The 16,509-nt window shown below is 42.4% G+C and overlaps 1 pseudogene; it reads right to left on the reverse strand.

Annotated features, from left to right (window-relative positions):
• Window positions 1-14,747: 14,747 nt before the first annotated feature.
• Window positions 14,748-14,865, reverse strand: LOC126093143 (5S ribosomal RNA; annotated as a pseudogene).
• Between the last annotated feature and the right edge of the window lie 1,644 nt (window positions 14,866-16,509).

Consider the following 16,509-nt stretch of genomic DNA (forward strand, 5'->3'; position numbering starts at 1 on the left):
GTTTACTACGGTGGTTTGCTGTTGGGGAGGTCTTCCGTTCGGCAACACCGAGTGGTTCACTGCTGAGATTTAGCTGCCATGCGGTGCAATTAACTATCTTGGTCGACTACGATTTGAATGCACCAGTGGAATTTTCTGTCTTGTAGCCGTCAGTGTTCTGGTTACTTGGCCTGGGCACTGACGTAAACTCAGGCAGTGTTCCTTTGAGCGAAGGTAACTATTACCGTGTTTCAAGTTCAAGTGTACCAGCGGAATTTTCTGCCTAGTGGCTGTTAGTGTTCCGGTTACCTGACATGGCCACTGACGTAATTTCAGGCAGCGTCCTTTCCTCACCTGTTGTCGCTGTCCAACATGGTGTGTAATTTTGACAGCTAATACACATTCCATTGGGGATTATCACGTTTGTAACATTGCCGGTTTGAGTTCTCGTGTACTGATTGACGGGAAGCAAGTCGTGTCGGTCGGCCCGTGGCTGTCCTCTGGTTGGGTTCCGACGGATCAAATATACACTCCTGGAAATTGAAATAAGAACACCGTGAATTCATTGTCCCAGGAAGGGGAAACTTTATTGACACATTCCTGGGGTCAGATACATCACAAGATCACACTGACAGAACCACAGGCATATAGACACAGGCAACAGAGCATGCACAATGTCGGCACTAGTACAGTGTATATCCACCTTTCGCAGCAATGCAGCCTGCTATTCTCCCATGGAGACGATCGTAGAGATGCTGGATGTAGTGCTGTGGAACGGCTTGCCATGCCATTTCCACCTGGCGCCTCAGTTGGACCAGTGTTCGTGCTGGACGTGCAGACCGCGTGAGACGACGCTTCATCCAGTCCCAAACATGCTCAATGGGGGACAGATCCGGAGATCTTGCTGGCCAGGGTAGTTGACTTACACCTTCTAGAGCACGTTGGGTGGCACGGGATACATGCGGACATGCATTGTCCTGTTGGAACAGCACGTTCCCTTGCCGGTCTAGGAATGGTAGAACGATGGGTTCGATGACGGTTTGGATGTACCGTGCACTATTTAGTGTGCCCTCGACGATCACCAGTGGTGTACGGCCAGTGTAGGAGATCGCTCCCCACACCATGATGCCGGGTGTTGGCCCTGTGTGCCTCGGTCGTATGCAGTCCTGATTGTGGCGCTCACCTGCACGGCGCCAAACACGCATACGACCATCATTGGCACCAAGGCAGAAGCGACTCTCATCGCTGAAGACGACACGTCTCCATTCGTCCCTCCATTCACGCCTGTCGCGACACCACTGGAGGCGGGCTGCACGATGTTGGGGCGTGAGCGGAAGACGGCCTAACGGTGTGCGGGACCGTAGCCCAGCTTCATGGAGACGGTTGCGAATGGTCCTCGCCGATACCCCAGGAGCAACAGTGTCCCTAATTTGCTGCGAAGTGGCGGTGCGGTCCCCTACGGCACTGCGTAGGATCCTACGGTCTTGGCGTGCATCCGTGCGTCGCTGCGGTCCGGTCCCAGGTCGACGGGCACGTGCACCTTCCGCCGACCACTGGCGACAACATCGATGTACTGTGGAGACCTCACGCCCCACGTGTTGAGCAATTCGGCGGTACGTCCACCCGGCCTCCCGCATGCCCGCTATACGCCCTCGCTCAAAGTCCGTCAACTGCACATACGGTTAACGTCCACGCTGTCGCGGCATGCTACCAGTGTTAAAGACTGCGATGGAGCTCCGTATGCCACGGCAAACTGGCTGACACTGACGGCGGCGGTGCACAAATGCTGCGCAGCTAGCGCCATTCGACGGCCAACACCGCGGTTCCTGGTGTGTCCGCTGTGCCGTGCGTCTGATCATTGCTTGTACAGCCCTCTCGCAGTGTCCGGAGCAAGTATGGTGGGTCTGACACACCGGTGTCAATGTGTTCTTTTTTCCATTTCCAGGAGTGTATTTTGGTCGACTAAGATTTGAATGCACCAGTGGAATTTTCTGTCTTGAAGCCGTCAGTGTTCTGGTTACCTGGCCTGGGCACTGACGTAAACTCAGGCAGTGTTCCTTTGAGCGAAGGTAACTATTACCGTGTTTCATGTTCAAGTGTACCAGCGGAATTTTCTGCCTAGTGGCTGTTAGTGTTCCGGTTACCTGACATGGCCACTGACGTAATTTCAGGCAGCGTCCTTTCCTCACCTGTTGTCGCTGCCCAACATGGTGTGTAATTTTGACAGCTAATACACACTCCATTGGGGATTATCACGTTTGTAACATTGCCGGTTTGAGTTCTCATGTACTGATTGATGGGAAGCAAGTCGTTGTGTCGGTCGGTCCGTGGCTGTCCCCTGGTTGGGTTCCGACGGATCAAATATAGTTGGGCTCACCTCAGTGAATGAGGGCAGACCGACCTCCCTGGAGACTTTCTGAGTGCCACCGGTATTTAATTATCTGTTGTCAGCTATTTTAAATTTTAGGCTTATGGTTACTTGTTTTGTTTTCTTAAAATTTTGTAAAATTAATTTTTAAATTTATCTTTCAAGCTTACACACTGCGGCCTTCTGGCTTTAAAGATTATGGTAATTTTTTTTTTAATTTTGAAGTATAATTGTGGCCCCTCATCCATTGGTATTGCACCTTGCATATGTTGCTTCTTTAAATGATTTTATTGCTATCTTAGTTGGATTTTTATCGTGTTGATTTTAAGATTTCTTGTTGTTAAACATACTGGCCTTCTGCCTTTAAAGCTCTATGGTGATATTTTCTGAAGTTTTGAAATTTAATTGTGGCCCTCAGCCATTTGTGTTGCACCCTGCCTATGTTTTTTTTTTAATTATTTCGTTGGTATCATAATTGATTTTTTAAGATTTCTTGTTGGTCTTCGGCCTTTAAAGGCCTATGTTGATGTATTCTGAAATTTTGGAATTTAATTGTGGCCCTCAGCCATTTGTATTACACCTTGCGTATGTTGTTTCTGAATTATTTTATTACTATCTTAGTTGGATTTTTATCTTGTTGAGATTTCTTGTTGGACGCCTTCAGCCGTGCATTCGGTAAAGATTCGGCTATGTGCCACTTTGGTTATAAAGGTTATTAAATTACAATAAATGACAGAAGCAGAAACTGACTCAGCCCTTGGCCCTTTATACAATTCTGTTACCTGTTCTGCCCAGCGGCTTTAGCGGGCGTCTCACGTCCCATTCGGATAATTCATTCGCGGTGCGTCTTCTTTTTGTTTCAGGGTGTAGACTGCTTTCTTCAACACAATTCTCATACTCTTTGAAAGCTGCTTTCTGTTACAAAGTTTGAAACGAGGTACTAGCATAACAGGAAACTAGGGCGGATTACTAAAGGGATAAGGATTTCATGTAGAACAAAGAGAGAATTATACAAAACCGTCAGAAACTGACCCTGTCGATCAGCTATAGACACTACAACCAGTACTCTAAGGTGCTTAAAAATGTCGTGTGGTATGCAAGTAGAATAGCTAATTCTCAAGATATAATTTAAACAATATGATCAGTCGTGAATGAACCGCATAAAGTTGAGGATACGAAGTCAGTGAGTAGAAAAACGTAGGGCGGGACTCAGTCAACAAATAAATCGCTGAAAATTGAGGACTCTCATGGATGTGATAGTGTATCTACCAGGATACTAAAGCAATGTACTGCATATGTTAGCCCTCGACTTATCTACATTTGCTATTTTACCTTTAAGGATAGTCACTTTCCTGAACGACTGACGTACTCAGTAGTGAAACAGCTTTATAAAAATGGAGAAGGGGATAATGCAGATAATTTTAGACCTAAGTTTATCCATTACGGATTTTTTAGAACCTGTGACTGTTAATTGAATGTAAATACATAAAACTGTAAGTAGTCACTTTGAGAGGCACCCACATGCCTTGCTCATACTGTGGCATCAAGCAGTCAGGCCTGCAAGATGAGTGGTCTGCCAAGCGAGTGGCCTCATTCTTATTTATCGAGTAACATGAACTCTAGTACTCACAATTAAGTTACAAGTTATTCTCCTCTTTGAATATTACGCAACGGAAACGGAAACGCACATCTGACTATTAGTAATTTATACAACTCTGACTGTTCACTACGCACTGGCAATACCACATTTTCTTTCTTATTTAACGGCTTTGATGAACACGTGGCCATCGCACTGAAAATGAATGGCGCACACATTATAAATTCTGGATATCATGACATCATACAATTCGAAGGAAACGGCCACCAATCTTTTTCTTTTCACTATCTTTTTTATTCCGATAAATTCTATAACCTAAACACACCATTACATTTTCTACAGCAATTGCACATGAGAAACTCCGACCAGTGGGCATGGCCTTACATTTGGATTCTCTATCTTATGGTCTCGTAATTATCTAACACTACAGTGCACTTTCTTTTGCTATATCTAACACTTCGACTCTCACACCCATCATCACGAAAATTTCCTCCAGACCGAGCGGTACAAAAGGAACATGCATAACCCACTACCTCTGAAACTATCTTGGTACTCTCCCATGCAAACCACACATACTTAAATTACATCAAATACACCACACTGGCAACATACAATACAACACCAAGAATAGTCACAACGTTATAATCACATCACTTTCAGCTTTCCCACTTCAATTAATGTTCATCCCAGTTTCACACGTCACTGCCCCACTTCGTAACTTTCCTTTCCTACTACGAACTCTGGAGGATATATGCACGTCTTCCCGGGCAATGCAAGCCACGTGGCATTGCTGGATAGACGGCTGACTCACCTTGCTTCTCTCTCAGAGTATTATAGTTTCAATCAAGCGTCACACGGAAACATAACACGCAAAGTAATATTAAGAAAATATTCATCACAGACGCGAGTCCTCAACTGATACCATGGACGAGTACTTCTCTTTATCCTTTGTCTCATACACAGATTGAGGCCCAGACAGTACTCACCACGTGGAAGTACTCGCCTCTAGTTTCAAGTCCTGCACACGCCATTTCTTAAATATTTCCAACTTATAGTACACACGCTAGCAATTCTGCTTAACTTAAGCACTCGGAAGTATTCCAACTTATTGCTACACGTGGTTTCATTGTGACCGTTGGTCACTTCCGAAGATTACTACGATCCCCTTAATATTAGCTGCCTGACATTTAATTCTCCCCACAAAAGTTTCTGAAATAGAGAAATTATTATTCCAAACTACTCCTAAGTATTTCACATGCCTACCATATCTCCATTCTTTTGTCTTTACGGAGCACACCTAAGACAGGTCTTACCAACACTAGATCCAGCGGCAGAGTGCTGAAAAATGGCCGTTCTTCAAGTCATCTCGCACCTCTGCCGAGGTGGGGGAAGACCATGTTCCCCATTGGCCAGCCACATTTCAGGCGCTCAAAGTTCAGGTAAATTTCATCTCTTTGGTTCCACCAAAGGTGACCAAAGGACCGTCTCAAAGATGATCATATGTTGCACATTCACTAGCTGTGGTTAGCAGACGACCATACATTCATTCATTTCGCAGATCTCACCAAATTGGATGTAGGGATTTATTTTGTGGGAGTGAAATTGCCATTCTTTCCTACACTGGTATCCGGCTTCGGTGTATTAAGTGAAATTGAGTTATTATTTCAAAAAATATGTTGTTCTGACAAGAATAACGAAGAATGTTGTACCTATTTTCAATGTCGGGCGGTACTGTACCCTTTCAACTTTTTTGAATATTTACTTATTATTCCATGAATCTTTTTTCGAACCTTTCCAGGTTCATTTTCAGATGGTTTTCCGGAAGTTACGTATCTATTTCTAGCATAATTCTGGCTGCTGGCTCTGTTACAAGAAGATGGAACGCACTTTAATTATTCGCCATCACTATTGTTTATCTGTCGGTATGAATTAAAAATTTAGTTTTGTACTTACTGCGACTGTATGGACGGCTATTTTCCGTCAGTGCCCATCTGTCTGCTGCCATTCTGAAGGCCAGTTGGTACATCACTTCACACACTTTTACATAATAAGTATGCATGTACACTTTGTTAGCGAAACTTTGCCAGCATTCAGCATGTGCTATACAACTGTTGCTTGCTACAAAGATCTTGACACATAGATATGACGTACGTCTAATTTGTTCAGAGATGTTATTTGTTCTTATTAATACACGCAAACAAAAACAAATAACACCTGTGAGCAAAGTAGTGTTATGTCATATCTTTGTGTTAATATCTTTGTAGCATCGACAGTTGTATAACACATGCTGGTTGCTGGCAAAGTTTCGCTATCACAGTGTAAATGCATACATAATGTGTAAAAGAGTATGAAGTGATCTATCAACTGGCTATCACAATGGAAGCAGACAAATGGACACTAACGGAAAAAAGCCGCCCATACTGTCGCAGTAAGTACAAAACTAAATTTTGCATCCATATCGACAGATAAACAATAGTCATTGCGATGCACTATAGCATGTTCCGTCTTGTCATAGAGCCGGCACCTAGCATTATGCTACAAATAGGTATGTAGCTTCCGGAAAACCATCTGAAGATGAATCTGAAAAGATTTGAAAACTGACTCATGGAATAATAAATAACTATTGAAATAAAGTAAGTAGTTGCAGTTTTATGTATTTACATACAATTTTAGATATATTTCTGTGCCATCGGTGTTTGCAAAAGTTACTGAATAGGCTGAATATATACACAACAGTGAGTGATCATTTCAGTTTACATAATTTGCTGTCAGAAGTATAGTTTAGTTTTAGAAGTAGTTTAACGACTGGTAATGCTCAAATGCTATATGGTTTTTTATCTGTGAGTTGCTGGGGATAGTAAACAAAAAGCTGCGAACATTAGACATTCTTTTGATTTGATTGCTTTTATCACTAAATATTACAGCAGACGTAGGACCATTATGGAATGAGAGGAGTAGGTCACAACTGGTTCCTCTGACACGCTAAGAACAGACAGCTAAAGCTCATTGTATACAGTTATGAGAATGAGAACGGCTACGAGGTGTCGTCTGGCTGGGACATAGTTAAGTGAGGGAAGCCTCAGCAGTCAATGCTGGGACTACAACTGTTCCTTACACATACACTATGTGATCAAAAGTATCTGGACACCCCAAAATCATACGTTTTTCATATTAGGTGCCACCTACTGCCAGGTACTCCATATCAGCGATCTCAGCAGTCATTAGACATCGTGAGAGAACAGAATGGGGCGCTCCGCGGAACTCACGGACTTCGAACGTGGTCAGGTGACTGGGTGTCACTTGTGTCATACGTTTGTACGCGAGATTTCTACACTCCGAAACATCCCTAGGTCCACTGTTTCCGATGTGATAGTGAAGTGGAAACGTGAAGGGACACGCGCAGCACAACAGCGTACAGGCCGACATCATCTGTTGACTGACAGAGACCGCCGACAGTTGAAGAGGGTCGTAATGTGTAATAGGCAGACATCTACCTAGACCATGACACAGGAATTCCAAACTGCATTAGGATCCACTGCAAGTACTATGACAGTTAGGCAAGAGGAGAGAAAACTTGGACTTCATGGTCGAGCGGCTGCTCATAAGCCACACATCACGCCGGTAAGTGCCAAACGACGCCTCGCTTGGTGTAAGGAGCGTAAACATTGAACGATTGAACAGTGGAAAAACGTTGTATGGAGTGACGAATCATGGTACATAATGTGGCGATCCTATGGCAGAGTGTGGGTATGGCGAATGCCCGGTGAACGTCATCTGCCAGCGTGTGTAGTGCCGACAGTAAAATTAGGAGGCGGTGGTGTTATCGTGTGGTCGTCATTTTCATGGAGGGGGCTTGCACCCTTTGTTGTTTTGTGTGGCCTACACTGATGTTTTAAGCACCATCTTGCTTCCCACTGTTGAAGAGGAATTCGGGGATGGCGACTGCATCTTTCAACACGATCGAGCACCAGTTCATAATGCACGCCCTTTGGCGGAATGGTTACACAACAGTAACATCCCTTTAATGGACTGGACTGCACCTAGTCCTGACCTGAATCCTACAGAACACCTTTTGGTTCTTTTGGAACGCCGACCTCGTGCCAGGCCTCACCGACTGACATCGATACCTCTCCTCGGTACAGCACTCCCTGAAGAATGGGCTGCCATTCCCCAAGAAACGTTTCAGCACCTGATTGAACGTATGCCTGCGAGAGTGGGAGCTGTCATCAAGGCTAAGGGTGTGTCAACACCATATTGAATTCCAACATTACCGATGGAGGGCTCCACGAACTTGTAAGTCATTTTCAGCCAGGTGTCCGCATACTTTTGATCACATAGTGTACAAAAGAACCGCCAAGTAACCATGGGCGAATTTAGCTATTCCCTGCCCTCAGGCTGAGAAAAAAAACTTCCGCCTCTCACTCTGAGAGTAACTTATACCTTTACGTAACTGGATACTACGTCTGCTGCTGCAAACAATAATAGTAATAATAATAATAATAATAATAATAATAATAATAATAATAGGAATAAATACATGCGTACTGAATACACCACACTCAACTCAGGCAAAGCTGTTTACTGCGTGCTTTCTTTGCAGCAGATTCGTCGATCACATCTTCATAGTCAAGTTGTCCCGCGTCCGGCCATCCTGATTTAGGTTTTCCGTGATTTCCCTAAATCACTCCAGGCAAATGCCGGGATGGTTCCTCTGAAAGGGCACGGACGACTTCCTTCCCCATCCTTCCCTAATCCGATGAGACCGATGACCACGCTGTCTGGTCTCCTTCCCCAAACAACCAACCAACCATAGTCAAGTTGCCACGGTATTTCAGAATTCATGGAGTGGACGGCAAGATTATTGATTGTATCCTGCGACGTGGCTGACGGAAAATAATTCTTGAGACCTGAGGTATGAGAAAGAGCTCGGCTATTACATCTCCGTTTTCTTTCTTTCTTTTGTGGCTATTTTGTAAATATTTATCTCACTCTTTTCGATGGCAGCGTTTTCACATGTGTCATACATGGATCGATTCCCTCGAATATGTTCAGATAAAGAATCGCACAACTTTACTACTGTCCCACTACCGGTGTCAACACGTTGCAAAAATTTGTGTTTTACGGAGACTGAACTGATTCACATGACTAATATCAGGGATGGAGTCTAAAAGGATGGAATTATGTTTAGTCTCCTTCACTTAATTTACTTCATACTTTACCACACTTTCTGCAGCAAATGATATAAACTCTTCATACACTGGAAAAGAAAGATATTATGTGTTTCGTTCCCCTTTCTCTCCATAAGATTCCATATGTTTAACTAGAAAGGGATCGAATTCTCCTGTCAGCTAGAGCGCCATCTCAAAATTTCCACAGTCTGTTGATCCATAGTTGTGACCCCTGCAATATAGGGCTTGTACGGAAAAGTTTTTGATCACTGCAACAACTCGTTTTAACACATTCCTCCAACATTTACTTATGTCTGAATCTGAGCTGTTAGTTTCTTATCTATCCTCTCCGTGATTTGTCCTCTAGCTCTTAAAGTTAACACACCTTTCCTCAGTTCAGCTGAATTTTTGTGGGCGAGACTGATCTTTTTTCCGTCATTAAATTGGTTAGACAGTAAACTGCCTGCGTGAATTACTGAAATCACAATCCATATTCTCTGCCACATGACCATTTTCACGATATGATCACGAATGAATTCATTTATTATCCAGTTCGCAGGATCGTAAGAAGCTGAATCATCGTCACCATTCGCTTTCTATACGTCATTTGGATCAAGAGAAATGATTGATTTGGGGCCGTTATTATTGTTTCCAATACAGTAGATGCATTATTGCGATATACCACGCGCTGCACTATCTTCGACACTATTCACCACTTTATTACTCACTACAGTATTACACTCTGATGTTTCCACACTCGAGCTCCAGCTGGAAATAGCTGGCTGTGTTTGATTTTTAAATAGCACTTCCAATTTTTTTGCTCTTTCTCACAAATTCCTGTCTCTTTACTGCCTTTTCTTTCGCGAGTTTCCGATACCGAGAACCACTCACACTTCTCCGACTGTGGCTGATTTTAATTAATACTAAATATGTATCACAAACTAAACAAAAGCAGTGACCACTTCCATTTAGGCAGTAGTATAAAGCTACTATCAAAATGGAAGGAGACGAAGAAACTCCAAAAGAAGCCACAACATAAGTTGTTCAACTACATCTCCTGTTGGAATATAGTATTAGCAAACCTTATCAGTACAAACTCTAAAAAAAACTTGCTTCACAACCAGTCAATAAAGTCATCGATATAGAATGGAATAATACCATAACATGCGTCACTGAAGCAGCCTCAGGAACACTAGGTAAAAGGAAGAAAACAGATGGGAAAAAACGAATGTGGGACACTAAAATTAAAGAATCACTAAAGAAAAACAAATGGCTTGTTTGTAGTTTCTACAGACAAAAACGTCAGAAAGCTGGGAAACATGCAAAATAAAAAGGAATGCTGCGAAACAAATTGTGCGCAAAGCACACCAAGAGTCGTGGGGCTCTTTCATAAGCGTCTTAGAACACGACGTATACGGTAGATAGCAATGTGCATATAAGGTCAAGAAGGCCCTCAACAAGGAAGAAAAAGACACTGCCTCACTGAACAGTATACCCAGTGAACAATGAATAAATCATAAGACGGACTTGGGCTCTACACAGAAGGCCGATGATCACACTGAAGAAAGTATGTACAAAGAAATATTAGATCCAGTTACTATGGACAAACTACAAGAGGCTTTGAAAGGCATGAAGAACAGAAAAGCTACTGGAATAGGTGGAGTAAATGCAAAGATAATTACATATGGTAGGTTACCGCTAAAAAGAAAACTTTTACAGTTAATAAATGAATGTTGGACGAACTGCAACCCTTGGTATACAGCAGAAGTAATTTCTCTTTTCAAAAAATGAAAACGTAATGACTGTAAAAACTACCGTGGCATCAGTGTTCTAAGCACTGGCTACAAATTATACTCAAAGATAATCAATAATCGCATGAAGAATATCACAGAAGCTATAATTTCTGAAGAACAAAATGGATGGAAGATTATGTCTGAATGTTGGTATTCTTATCGCCTAACAGAGGTAACGAAAAGTCCTTAAAAACCACACGCATTTTAATAAGTACAGGTATAAATCGATTAGAAGAAATAATTATTAACCAAGGCGTTAGACAAGGATCTGAAGTATTAGCTACCTTTTTTAACATTTACATTGACTTCATCCTTCGCTAATGGAAATATGAAGTAAGCAAAGGAATTAACATAACGAATGAGGAATACCTGTAAGTACTTTTGTTTGCTGATGACATCGTTATTATTAAAAAGAATGAAGATGACCTCCAAAGATCAGTATACTAGGTGAAAAAATTTGTAAGGAGTACAGCTTTAAAATTTCTATAACAAAACAAAATAACAGCATTTAGGGGAAAATAACCAGTGATATCAAAAACTGTTTTGGATAATTCGGTTTTAGAACAGTCTTAAGTCTCTTATTTAGGCTGTGCTATAAATTTTGATTTTGGCTCCGATACTGAAAATAAAAAACAAATTCCAAGATGTCTGTTGTACCATTAGCAGAACATTAGGCCATAAAGTACGAAAATAAACCATTATGAATTCTATAAAGTAATGGCGGTTCCTGTGTTACCCTGTGAAAGCGAAAGAAAATAAAATTTCAACAGCTGAGATGAGGTTCCTAAGAAGGACGAAGGGCAGCACAATAAGAGATATGATTAGAAACGAAGATATTAGAACAAAGTTAAGCATTTTCAGCATGAATGAAAAAAATCAGAAATATCGTGAGGATTGGAGACATCACCTCATGAGAAGGCCAGATCACAAAATTCCTCAGAAGATCCTGAACTACAGGCAGAAACAGAAAAGAGATATTGGAAGACCTCGAAAAGGATGGGAATGATTTTATTTGTGACTTCGTAACTGGCAACATCCTAATCCTTGAAAGGAAGAGTATGATGACGAAACTGAACACTAAACATCTGCACTCTTTACGATTTCAAATTAATCTCCAGCCAAGTGGCTGGCCGTTGGAATGACTGGCGATTTTTTCATTGAATACAGGATTTGAAATTTAAATCGGCATTGTTGAGTGTCGACACTGGTTATTATTCCTATGAGAATGTTAAGGGCGTCTCCCGTCACGAAACTTAACTGCGAGCAACGAGATTTGCCTCCCTAAGGCATATGACATGAGGAGTCAGGACACCGAATAAAGTGAATCATGGGTATATTGTCACGAAGTAGCGTCATTACTTCAACGAAAGCTGTCGTTCAGGTGGTTGCACAGACTGCACATGAAACTTGAAATTATTGTTGCCAGTCTTATTCATATCCATTTCATTGTGAGTGCAGTTCGTATACTCTTTTGAAGAGCAGCGAATAAAATGTTATAAAGACAGAAACTACTCGTAAGTTACCTCACTTCGCTGCCCCTTAAAATCGACTGCCCTAGCCAGCTGCCTAGCCTACCTAAGCCAAAATACGCTTCTATTCGTAATATGACAGGTGACTTTCAGGTATTTCTGTTTGCTGATGACACTGACTTGATAGTGAAGGATGTTGAGTGCAATATAGGGTTGGTTTGTTTTGGGGAAGAGACCAAACAGCGAGGTCATCGGTCTCATCGGATTAGGGAAGGACGGGGAAGGAAGTCGGCCGTGCCCTTTCATAGGAACCATCCCGGCATTTGCCTAGAGCGATTTAGGGAAATAACGGAAAACCTAAATCAGGATGACCGGACGCGAGATTGAACCCGCAATAAAGGCAATGTATCAAATAGTGCATTTCAAGCCATACGTTCGTGGTTTGTAGAGAACCAGTTTATGTTAAATCAGAGAAAAAATTGTTTTTTACAGTTAATAACACACAGTTCAACCAAAACTGACATATTGTTTACACAGAACGGACGTATGACTAATGAGTCTGAACAATCCATATTCCTAGCGTCCCGCATAGCCCTTGTTCGAGATCTTGTTCAAAAATGGAACGCTATTCTATTTACCATTACAACAGTATCTGCAGTAAGAGGCAGAACAAAACGAAAATTTGTCTGCTTCGATTATTTCACTCCCTTACGACAAACGTCGTTATATTCTGAGGTACGCTTCGTATTCGCAAATGGTATTTACGCTCAGAAACAGGCACTTCGAGGAATATGTGATGTAAATTTGTGATAATTTTTTTCGATCCCTGCTCAGGAGTCTCAGTTTTCTGACACTGGCCTCAGTGCATATTTCCTTTACTGTCTTTTGTTATTAACAGTATGAGCTTATTCCAGAGAATAAGCAGCTTTCACGCATTTAACACTTGCAGATATCCAGTCTGCATTTGAATCGCACCTACTTCAATTTTGCGCCGATAGGTGTACAGAATTCTGCTGTATTTATTTTCAGCAGGCTACAACAGCAATTAAAAAGAATCGTAGCAGTGGTCCTCCTACTTTCAAGTCTAAACTGAAGGATTTCCTCATGTCTCGCTCCCCCTATTCAGTGGGGGAGCTCCTGGATGAAACTGAAGCACATTCCTGCGTTATATTGTTGAAAGTGGTAATGTATACTCGGGATCTTGTTGTGTAGGTTGGATTCGTGTAAATTTCATTTTATTTTTTATAAAATACGAGGGACATTCAATAAATGAAGAGACAAATTGACGTAGAAAGAAAAACCTTTTTTTTTAAACTGTGACTTTTACTACGTCTCAACATAATTCAAACTGATATTAATATACTTGTCCTAACAATGAACTAACTTCATCATACCTGATGCAAAGAAATCTTTGTCTTGTTGTTTGAGCCACTTTACCATAAATTCTTTGACTTCGTTATTGCTGATCTTTTTCCGCGTAATGTCTCCTTGAGTGGGGCAAAGAAACGAAAATCCGAGGAAGCCAAATCTGGAATGATGAGGTAATATATCCCGGCCAGTTTTTTCAGTGGTTTCTTGAGTCATCTGGGCGGGGTGAGGGAGAATATTCTCTTGTAGCAATATCACCCTTTTCTTTGAGATCCGCGGCGGTTTTCTCTCATTGCTGGTTTTATACTGTTCGTGAGCGTGTCTGAGTAATAGGTACTGTTACTTGTACGCTGATCTTTCAAATAATCACAAAAGACGACACCATGGGCATTGCAAAAGTCGGCCAAATGACTTATCCCGCTGAATTACATTCGGACTATTGAGCTAGTGTGCTTCCATTCCTTTCTTTTCATTTTGGACTCTGGTTCGAAATGGTGAACCCAAGTTTCATAACACGCTAAAACCTTGTTCAATAAAGTGTCGCCTTTCATGGCGTTCGGTCGACCCTGTACACACTTTAGGTCTTGTTTCCTCGCTTTGTTTCGTAAACTCTTTCGGCACGCACCTTGCACTTGTTTTGCTGTATCTGAGCTTGCTACCGACAGCTTTATGATCTGCGCCAACACTTACTGCAAGTGTTTTTGCTATACGTGAGAGAGGTGCATTTCATTCTCATTCCCTTTGCACGTCTTTCATATTTTATTGTTTTTGGTCTTCTTTCATCATTTTACAATTATACTGGGGTGTTTATAGCACTCCGTCTTCAGGCCACGAGTGGCCTACCGGTGCCATCCGACCGCCGTGTCATCCTCAGTGGAGGATGCGGGTAGGAGGGGCGTTGGGTCTCTCTCCCGGTCGTTATGATGGTATTCTTGAGCGAAGCCGCTACTATTCGGTCGAGTTGCCCCTCGATTGGCATCACGAGGCTGAGTGCACCCTGAAAAATGGCAACAGCGCATGGCGGCCTGGATGGTCATCCATCCAAGTGCCCACCACGCCCGACAGCGCTTAACTTCGGTGATCTCACGGGAACCGGTGTATCCACTGCGGCAAGGCCGTTGCCCGGATGTTTATAGGGTTAGACAATATTCTACTGCAATGTTATGCTGGCCAGTGAGAGAGGGTGGGTGCAGGACATTTCTCATTAATTGTGAACCCAGTTTAGCTAGCAATCTCCCCTGAGTGGCGACGATGGCTTCGCTTTTCCCTTGTTGATCGTTGTTGTAGGGAGCACGTGGGACAAGTTCCAATGCTACGTAGTGGAGAATGTTGTCCCCCTTTCCAGTCTGACAAGTTGAAATAGCAACCCTGAAGCTTAACTTCTCACTCCCTTGTAATGCTGCAAAGTAGCCTCCCTGGTGAAACTCTGACAATCTCCTGGCGAATCACGAGCCATTTTCCGGTGTTCGGGCGGCTAACCAGAACGGCATCATGTTCCGCGGCAATCCAGTGGCCTCTGATTGGCCGTGTTACGGGCGCGCCAATTCTCGCGACCCAACGCTCGCAGCCATTCTGTAGACGTGTAAACTCGGTCAGTTCTGTCCTGTTCCTGCTCGCTGTGGAGGCGTGAGGTTGCGATGCTGATATCGGTAAGATGTGTCTACTCAGTGAATGCCAGCTAAGTTGGTTATAGTGCACTTACAGCGCTAGGTATTCGTTAGTGAGAAAGTATTATTTTTTTTTTTGTTTCTCATATTTCTCATAAATTTTGTTTTGTAAATTCTACAATTCCTTAGTAATGTTGAACTCTGCATCTGACCTTTGACCGTTACGAGCGCGAGGTCAGCTGTGCGCTATATCAGGGTAAAGATTGTTGTCCTCAATGTTGCAGTATTGCCTTCAGAATCTCTTCTTTGATCTTTTTCTTGTGATACGCGTGTGAATTTAACTTTCTAGTTTGTAACTTCGCAAAATGTACTCATGGTCCTTTGTGCTAGAACAAGCGACTACGTGGCGAGCGGTTGGTCTTGCTTATTGCTAATTCCGTAGCAACTTATTAGACTTTCAGTGATTTTATTTTCTTCGCTTAAATGAATGTTGTTATGACGGATATCCGCGTTAGCCACAGCGATCAGAACCCTTATTCCGCTTACCGCCACTCTTTTTCTTCACCATTGTGGCGACTGTTGAATCAATCTTTCCTTCCTCCCGCAAAATTATCTTCAATAGTATCCGAATGAGCGGAAATAACAACCTTCATCAGCTTACCTTCCATTCAGAAGGCTGTTGCACGCAGCGACTGTTTTATTGACTTGTAAATAATAGATTTCAGCTATCAGTCGTCCTTTTGAAATCTTTTATTGGCAGAACTAGATTTCAGCTAGAAACTATCCATTCTCAATGCACTATCATTTTTTATCAATGCATGTAATGCCTGTTGGTCGGGCATCATCCACAGTTCATTGCATTATATGCATTGATCAAAAATGATGGTGCATTGAGAATGGCTAGTTTCTAGCTGAAATCTAGTTCTGGCAATAAAAAATTTCAAAAGGACGACTGACAGCTGAAATCTATTATTTACAAATAACAACCTTATTTTCCTTGTATTTCTCCAAGTTCTCGTTACGGTCCTTTTATAATAAAGATGTCATACTACCATCTATTTGCATTCAGCAGTTCGGTGAAATTCTACTCCCACATAAGAGCAGCTTGCAACTCCCATTAACTCTTTTGATATGCAAATTAACTAATCAAGAACTGCGTC

The sequence above is a fragment of the Schistocerca cancellata genome, chromosome 7 (genome assembly GCF_023864275.1).
Source record: "Schistocerca cancellata isolate TAMUIC-IGC-003103 chromosome 7, iqSchCanc2.1, whole genome shotgun sequence".
In the NCBI taxonomy this organism is placed as follows: Eukaryota; Metazoa; Arthropoda; class Insecta; order Orthoptera; family Acrididae; genus Schistocerca; species Schistocerca cancellata.